Source organism: Onychomys torridus, chromosome 6 (genome assembly GCF_903995425.1).
Source record: "Onychomys torridus chromosome 6, mOncTor1.1, whole genome shotgun sequence".
NCBI classification, from domain to species: Eukaryota; Metazoa; Chordata; class Mammalia; order Rodentia; family Cricetidae; genus Onychomys; species Onychomys torridus.
The window spans coordinates 17121335-17129608 of record NC_050448.1 but is presented as its reverse complement, the minus strand read 5'-3'; the positions used below and the strand labels follow the sequence as shown (position 1 = coordinate 17129608).

At 44.3% G+C, this 8274-nt stretch overlaps 1 long non-coding RNA gene across 1 annotated transcript; it reads right to left on the bottom strand.

Moving 5' to 3' along the window:
• Positions 1-645: 645 nt before the first annotated feature.
• Positions 646-5562, bottom strand: LOC118585159. Its single transcript, XR_004945153.1, has 4 exons — positions 5434-5562; positions 4848-4907; positions 1770-1843; positions 646-1062 (listed from the first exon to the last, which is right to left on the bottom strand). It is a non-coding gene; the product is annotated as an uncharacterized LOC118585159 (long non-coding RNA).
• Between the last annotated feature and the right edge of the window lie 2712 nt (positions 5563-8274).

The following is an 8274-nucleotide window of genomic DNA, read 5'->3' as shown; positions in this document are numbered from 1 at the left end:
CCAGATGTGTTAGATTTTCCTTGAGCTGGAGTTACATGTGGTTGTGAGTCATTGGATTATGGGTGCCCGGAACCATATATTGATCCTCCATGATAGTAGTAAGTACTGTTAAGTGCACAGGGATTTTAAGAATCTCCAAACTGTACGAGTACAAAGTACCATATTCATGTTTGTCGTGTAAGTCTATAAAAAAAAAATCTCCATTTTTCCTGTTTGCTGCTGGCCATGTGATAGGAAGCAGTGTAAAAGCTGGACCAAAGTTCTCTAAGATCGGCACACTTGCAGGGAGAAAATAGATGCTTCAAGAACATTGTTTTAGTTTTGATGAGCATAGCTAAATATAAGGAGGAGGAAGATATAAATATAAGAAGAAGAGGAAAAAGAGGAGGAGGAAGAGGAGGAGGAGGAGGAGGAGGAGGAGGAGGAGGAGGAGGAGGAAGAGGAGGAGGAGGGTAGTCTTCCAGCTCCAGATACTCAGGAGATTGATGCCACAGGGCAAACAGAGGACACGTTTGAGATAAGCCTAGGCAAACAAATGAGATTGTAGACTGTGTCTGAAAAATATAATTTTAAAATGTTTTAAATCCTCCAGCTCTTCCCACCCACCCTCCATTGAACCCCTCAAATGTGACACCCACACTCTCAAGTTTATTTGATTAGTGTTGTTATATAAACATATGTATGTGTATGTGAATAACACACAGACTCATGCACATGAATGCACAAACACACATAAAACCTGCTGCGTCTGGTTTAGGTGTTTGTATGCAGTGTGGTTTGGAGGCATAATATGTAAGACTGTATGGCCCAAAAGGAGGCCTTATCACTGAGAAATGCTAATTCATCTTCCAGCAGCCATTGGTTGCCTGTGATTTTGTCTTAGGGGTGGAACCAGGTGCAATTGTTCCCCTGCCTTGGCAGCATGATATTTCCATTAATATCTCTGGCCTTCTTTATACAGCCCTTTGTAGAAGAGACATTCACGGTAGGCTTCACTGTATTCTGGCTCTTACAATCTTTCAGTCCTTCTTCAGCGAGGATAACAAGCCATAAATGCAGGAGCTGTAAGGTAGATGCATCCATTGGAACTGAGTTCTATTAAAGGAAGCTCGTGCATTAATATCTCTAAAGTATTTAAAAGAAATATCAAGAAACAGAAAAATTGTCTTAGAAGTCTACATTATATTGTTATTTTATATCTCTGAGAGGGAACAATCATCACTATCTTCTCTGTAGAGTTATGGAATGAGACAGTGCCATTAAGTTCCCAGCATAAACCTGACAAGAGGTCCGTGTTCCAACAGTTATTACTTCAGCTTGACCATAGACCTAAAGGAGGAAAGTTGCTCAGTGTAGCATCACAAAGCACAGGCTTTGTCATCAGACTCTGTTATACACCTTGGGAAGCTACTGGGCTTCATGGGCTGAGCAAGGGGTGGAGACTGTTAATTCTGAAAGTGCTCAATGAGATGCTCCAACAGAAGGTATCAGCAGATAGTTACTGTTCCTTTGTGACTAACAATTAAAAACAATGGACGGCTAAAAGTTATCACAGTAACAACCTTAATTCAAAAAACAATATTGCCAAAATCTTTAAAGTACTAGGTGCTGAGATTCAGTTATTTGCCCTGGAAAAGGTTACACTCATGGGTTAAAAAAATATTGGGGGGTGGATTACAATTCTAAATTATGACCCCTAATTAATTACAACCCCATAATCAGGAAGCTAATTTGGAACTCAAGGGTCAACAGACATATAGTGAACCTACTGCTTTAACTCCAGAAATGACTATGGTGTTCCCCAGCTTCACTAGAGCAGAACCGTTCTCCACACTGATTGAACCTGGAAAGGGAAACACGATATTTATACAAAATCCTAAAAAAGCAAAGGAAAATAAATAATCTCGAAGTTTCCTACAAATTAATTTAAATGCTCTAGTGTGTATAGATATCTGGCCAGACTTTTTAAGTTGTCTCTTGCCTTAGTCTTCAAAGATAAGCAGTAAATGACAGCTGATATTTAAAAGGCCAACCCACCAGAGAAACACCTATCTGATGGAGGAAACACATGGGCTAGGCCTATGAGGAATATTGACTATAAATACTGACTGCTTCTGTCTGTAATTCTCTTGTGTGATACTATAATCCCTCCCAAAACAGCTATGGGACTTGTGTAGTGGGTAACCATTCCAGCCTTGGCCTGGAAGTTCCAACCCCCATTGAGGCTTCGGTAATGGTCACACCTACAAGGCGGGGCTGAGGGAGGAAGCTGAAGACCCAGGATCAATAGGAGAGGCCTCTCTTGGTTCCAGGACTCTGGACGCTGGAGGTAGACCTAGCAGAGTTCCCCAGAGAACACAGCCGGACTGCGCCATACCTCTCCCAGACCCTGCAACCTATCCCTTCATTTGTAAGTTACCCCACAAAATAAACCTCCCTTTTAACTACCTGGAATGGCCTTAATAATTTCACCAATATCTTTGTTCTACAACATTAGCAGTGTGTTCCTCATTCATAGGGCACTGATATTCCTGTGCATTTTCAGAAGGATAACTTCTTCCAATACTGTGTAATTCAGGTAAATAAAACAAGCCCTCATAGTTCAGCCTTTGTTCTACAAAACGGTGAGACACTTGGAAGCCTGTTTTCCATCTTTAGCTAAGTTGACAAGGCAAGTTAGCCAGACTGAATGTCTCTGTGTAAGGATCCCAAGTCAGACTTTTACAAACAATATTCAAGGATGAAAGTGCAGATGTCTGGTTTGTTGAATCAAAGTCTTTTGGGGCACAAAAGTGACCTAAATTGCTCTCAATTCCCCTTCCAGTTCCAGCTGGTAACATACAGACCTGCAACTAGTGGAATTCCCTAAGCAATTAATAAAAGGACCAAGCGGATGCCATAACAGGCTGCTCAGTCTTCTCTCAGAGATCAGGCCTCAATTTCAGTTTCCTGAGACTTGAGCAAGCAGTTTCTGGGAGGGCCGTGAACAAAAGACATAGTCCTTGAAGCAGCTCCCTTTCTGCAATACTCTGACTGCTCAAAGTTCAGCCAGCTGTTTACTGTCTGGGACCCCTCACTATGTCTATGGCAGCTCAAGGACAGAGCCCAGACCACTGAGCCAGTCCCCACAGTCAGTACATGCTAGGCCAGCCAGCCCCCATGGCAGCTCAAGGACAAAGCCTAGGACTTGTCCCAGACAGCCCCCAAAATGATAAATGTGACCCCCAACCAATAAATTCAAAGGTTACATACCCTCACCCAATTAAAAGACAACAGAGATAAAAATAAACCAATCCCAGTAGCACCCAAGCCAACCCCCCAATCGCCTTGAAGGGCTTGCAGTTTTAGCCTTTTAAATAGCTAGCCACACAAAGAAAGAGCAACTCCTTCCTGCCTCACTGTATTGGATGTAGGGAGGAGTTCCCAGTCTAGACTTGTAACTTAAACAGAATAAACCTTGCTGTTGCATTCTGGATACCCACGGTATTCGATGGTCTCTTTGGGGTTATGATCTGGGCGTAACAATTAACACTTTGCACATACTTGTAACCTCAATTTATGGTACAAGATTTTAAGCTTAGCTAATTATTTACATCCTGGATTTTATGTGGACAGCAGGCAATTAAGCAGTTAATCAATTAACCAAGTCCTGAGGGAATCAGCTTTACACCCAGTTCCCATGGGAGAGGCTCCACAAATGGTCAGAACTGCAGAGAATGATCTGGTCCCACAGCCTTGAATAAAAAACGTTACACCTTTCCCTCTTGTGCTCCAGGCTCTTTTTAGGATGAGAAAACTGTAGACTTGGGTTGTTTTTTAGTGCCAGCCAGGTTTTGTTGAAAGTGCTGATAAGACTTGGCACTGTTCACTCTCCCCTTGCTTTGTGCAGGTTGCCATGGTTACTCATAGTTTGCTGTGGGGAAAACTTTCAGCCATGGCAGCACTTCCCAGACACTTTTATGTTGTGCTGATCACAAAGTGTTAGCCTAAAATGTTAATGTCTCCCTAGAAATGTTGGTTAGTGCACGACTCCTTTAGTCCTTCCTTGATCCCCTGTGGTTCAGCCTTTCTCCTTTGTAACCCTCATAGCTGTCCCCTTAAGAGATACTGTTACAAACCAGAATCCTATACCCTTGTCGCTTACAAAGGAACACCATCGTGACCCTGAGAAGAAGCTTCTGTAACCTTCTTTATCGCCAGAGTTGCTGTTGCATGTGTATATAAGCTATGGAAAGTTGAAGCTAGAGCAGAAGAATAAAAGCATGACAAACAGTTCATGTGTGAATTTATTATAGATAAGAAATAAGATAAAGTGGTGACCCACGCTTTTAATCCCAGCACTCGGGAGGCAGAGGCAGAGGATCTCTGTGAGTTTGAGGCCAGCCTGGATTAGAATGAGTTCCAGGAAAGGTGCAAAGCTACACAAAGAAACCCTGTCTCAAACAAACAAACAAACAAAAAAGAAAGAAAGAAAGAGAAAAAAAAGAAAGAGAAAGAAAGAAAGAAAGAAAGAAAGAATTTTTCCCAGTCTCCTCTACTGTGAAAACCATTCTTTTCTGCTACCCTGGATGCAGACCTGACCGCTGGTCTTTCAGGCTGTAGTGGCCTCTGAACTTCTGACAGGTTCAGGTCAAATGGTACTACTACTTAATGTCTCACTTTCTTTTCTTCTGTCCCCCAATTTGAGCTAATCATGTTTTGATCAACTACAAAGCTGGTGTAATGATAAAAATCTCTTAACATTTTAAATGCCTTAGGCATAGTAGAACTGGCTGGGGTAAAAAAGTGGCACACAGGATGGGGGGAGGGGTGTCCCACCAGCTGAAATGAAGTGTGTCTTCACCTACGTTGACAGTTGTGGTTCTGAATTCACCAAGTTCTCTTCCATCAGGACAGCAGTTTTCTTCCTAAATGTTTATAAGAAAATAGATTACACGTGTATTTCACTTATGAAGGGGGAAGGGAAACACATTAAGCTCTACTAATTTAAATTAATTGATCCCAGCAGAGCCAGGCAGATCTCTGTGAGTTCGAGGCCAGCCTGGTCTCCAAAGCGAGTTCCAGGAATAGGTGCAAAGCTACACAGAGAAACCCTGTCTCGAAAAATCAAAAATAAATAAATAAATAGATAGATAGATAAAATGAATTGAAAAACTATGCCTTGAAGCATGGCATTTTTATCAAAAGCCCTTTCCTCAGCAGAAATCTCCTGTAATACTGCAGTGGTTCCAGTTCTCAAACATGTGAAACATGTGTTAAAGTAAGTCAGTGCATCCTAGAGCACGAACCCAGAACCTGAGGGCGGTGCCGAGCATCAGTCTCCACACTCTCAGGTTTCAACCATATTTATAAAAGGCCGTACAGCAGTAACCAGTCTTCCTCCGTCACCGTAACTCTGCCCTAGTCAAGAGGAGTCCAAGGCCCTTGACACACCTAGAAGAGGATGAACGTGGGTGTCAGTCATGTGACTCTAGTTCTGAAGAGGGAACGCAGCATCTGAAGTCATGGCACGCGCCACACCCGGGCTTCTGTGCGCCACACTCACTTGAACCCGCCGCCATCTTCCCGCCCGCGCTGCGCCTGCGCAGCCCGCCGCGCCTGCGCCCTTCCCTCTGCAGGCGTGGCTCCGGCCCGGGAGACTCGGAGGAGTCCTGGGTAGAGAAGCACCTCCTTCCGTGGAGGCTGCCGTGTTCCCGGTACGCGGCGTGAACACCAGCTCAGGTAGCCCGAGCACCTGCTCAGGAGGGTCGGTACGACTCACAGCCGCCTGTGTCGCCAGCCTCCGGGGTCCCACGCCCCGGCCCCACGGGCCTGTGCGCACGTGCACATACACACATACACACATACATACACACACATACACACACACATACACACACACATACATACATACATACATACATACATACATACACACACACATACATACACACACACACACATACATACACACACACACATACATACACACATACACACATACACACATACACACATAAATACATACATACATACATACATACATACATACACACACACATACACACATACATACATACATACATACATACGTACGTACATACATACATACATACACACATACACACATACACACATACACACATAAATACATACATACATACATACACACACACACGCACGCACACGCACGCACACACACACGCACACACACGCACACACATGCATACATGCATACATACATACACACGCGTGAGAAATAAACGGGGACACTCACAGTCCGTGGCTCCAGGCATCATTAGATAGCATGGGTGTGTGGCTGGTGGCACTGTCAGTTCTCAGATGCCCAGGGCGTTGCACTCGGGGACCTGCCCTCAAATCCTCTGTGGAGCCACAGGTGCTGTGGGTGGCATCGGGTACCTGCCCTGGCGCTGAGGGCAGCGGCAATGGGCCAGCAAGGCCTCTTGTGTAGAGCACAATAATATTAATATTACATAATATCAGCACAGCAAATATTAAAAGAGGTCAATGTAACCCGCTTTCCACGTCTGCCTTTAGGTTCCTGTCACTGCATTTATAACTGCTACAAAAATGCCACCATGTCACCAGCATGGAGAAGAGAAATTCGTCCTCAAGGCCAAAGGCCAGATAGAAACTTTACCCAGCATCTGGGACTCACCCACCAAACAGCTGTCTGTTGTCCTGCCTTGAACCGTGTAATTTCTGCTTGAGTCCCTTCCCTGGTTGGTAATTAGGGAAGAAAAGGAAGCATGCACTGTTTGCATTCACTGAGAAGAGTGCCTGGTTGGCAGCTGGGACTGGGAAGAGGGACAGTGAGATGCCGGATTGAGGTTTTCTAGAGAAGTCCTCAGATGAGAACGTGAGACGTTCTGGGTGGTCTGAGTGACACCCCAGAGGGTCTTGGTAGGTGACAGGCACACCTTCCTTCCCTGTGTGAATGGAGTATGCTGGGCTAGCTAACTCATTTTCAAAAGCAATCTCCAAAATACTGTTTCCCTTTGGTGCCTGTGACGGTGGATGAAGCCCTGAGCTACCTAGAAAAGAGACAGGTCCAGTTAAAACTGAAGCAGGTCACCAATTGTAGACCCTGAGCTAGGAGCACTGTGGGAGGCAGGCCCAGCATGCAGCATGCTCCCTCCAGAGGCAGACAAACCAGGAAGCTGGCATTTTTCTGATGTACCCTTCCCCACCTCCTAATTCTCTCTAGCCTGGTGATATATTATAGATTGTGTGCCAGTGAATGTGTGCAGGCTCACTTCTGTGATGTCTTTAAAAAGAGGTGTATGTATGTGCGCATATTCATGGATAGAGATCCATTGAAGTCTTTACAACATCATCTGTAGAACTTTGTTTCTCAAATGAAATCACATTTATTAAGTGATACAAAGTTATGGGCTTAAAATTGTAATTATAAACTAATCACACAAAAATAAAATATTTTAGCACAACCTTCCCTCAAAATCAATCCTAATATTGGGCTTATTTATCTAAACATGCATGCGGGCACTCAAAATCCTAGGCAGGCATGCTACAGGGGCTGTATATCCAACCCTAAAAGACGTCTATTTTTTAATGCTTGCACTTTTTATATTCAGAAGCACAGCAATTGATATCTCTGTTTGGAGTTGTCTTGGGACAGTTAAAGATGGAATGAGCTTTATACCTCGTCTCTTTCTATCTCTGTCTAGGACATTCCTTATATTGCTTTGCTTTGCTTTGGTTTTCTTGACTGAAAAGGACTATTGCAGACTTGAACTTGTGTGAGGTAAAGCAGAGGTGAACTGGGCTCCTCCTGTAAGGCTGAGGAGTGGTGCACATGTTGAATGTCCCTCTGCCCTAGACCTCAGGGACTTCTCATACATGGCTCTCCTCCCCAGTCTGCCTTAGCATCACAGATGCATGCTGCCTCCACTCATGTGGTACAGGCAGATGTCTACCCATCCTCTGTCCTGTTCCTTGTGAGCCTTTTGTATTTCATGTGGTTTGTTACTATTGTCTGTATTTGTCCCTAGCAACACTAGAACACCTGTTGCTTAAATTATAACTTTGTTAGGGCTGGGAAGATGTCTTAGCAGGTGAAGGTGCTTGCTCTCCAAGCCTGATGCCCTGTGTTCATTCCTGAGACCCCATAGTGGAAAGAGAGAACCGACTCCTGCAAGTTGTCCTCTAACCTTCATGCATGTGCAAGCCCGTGTGTGTGTGTGTGTGTGTGTGTGTGTGTGTGTGTGCGTGCGCGTGCGTACATGTGCACACACACATACACACGCACAAAGA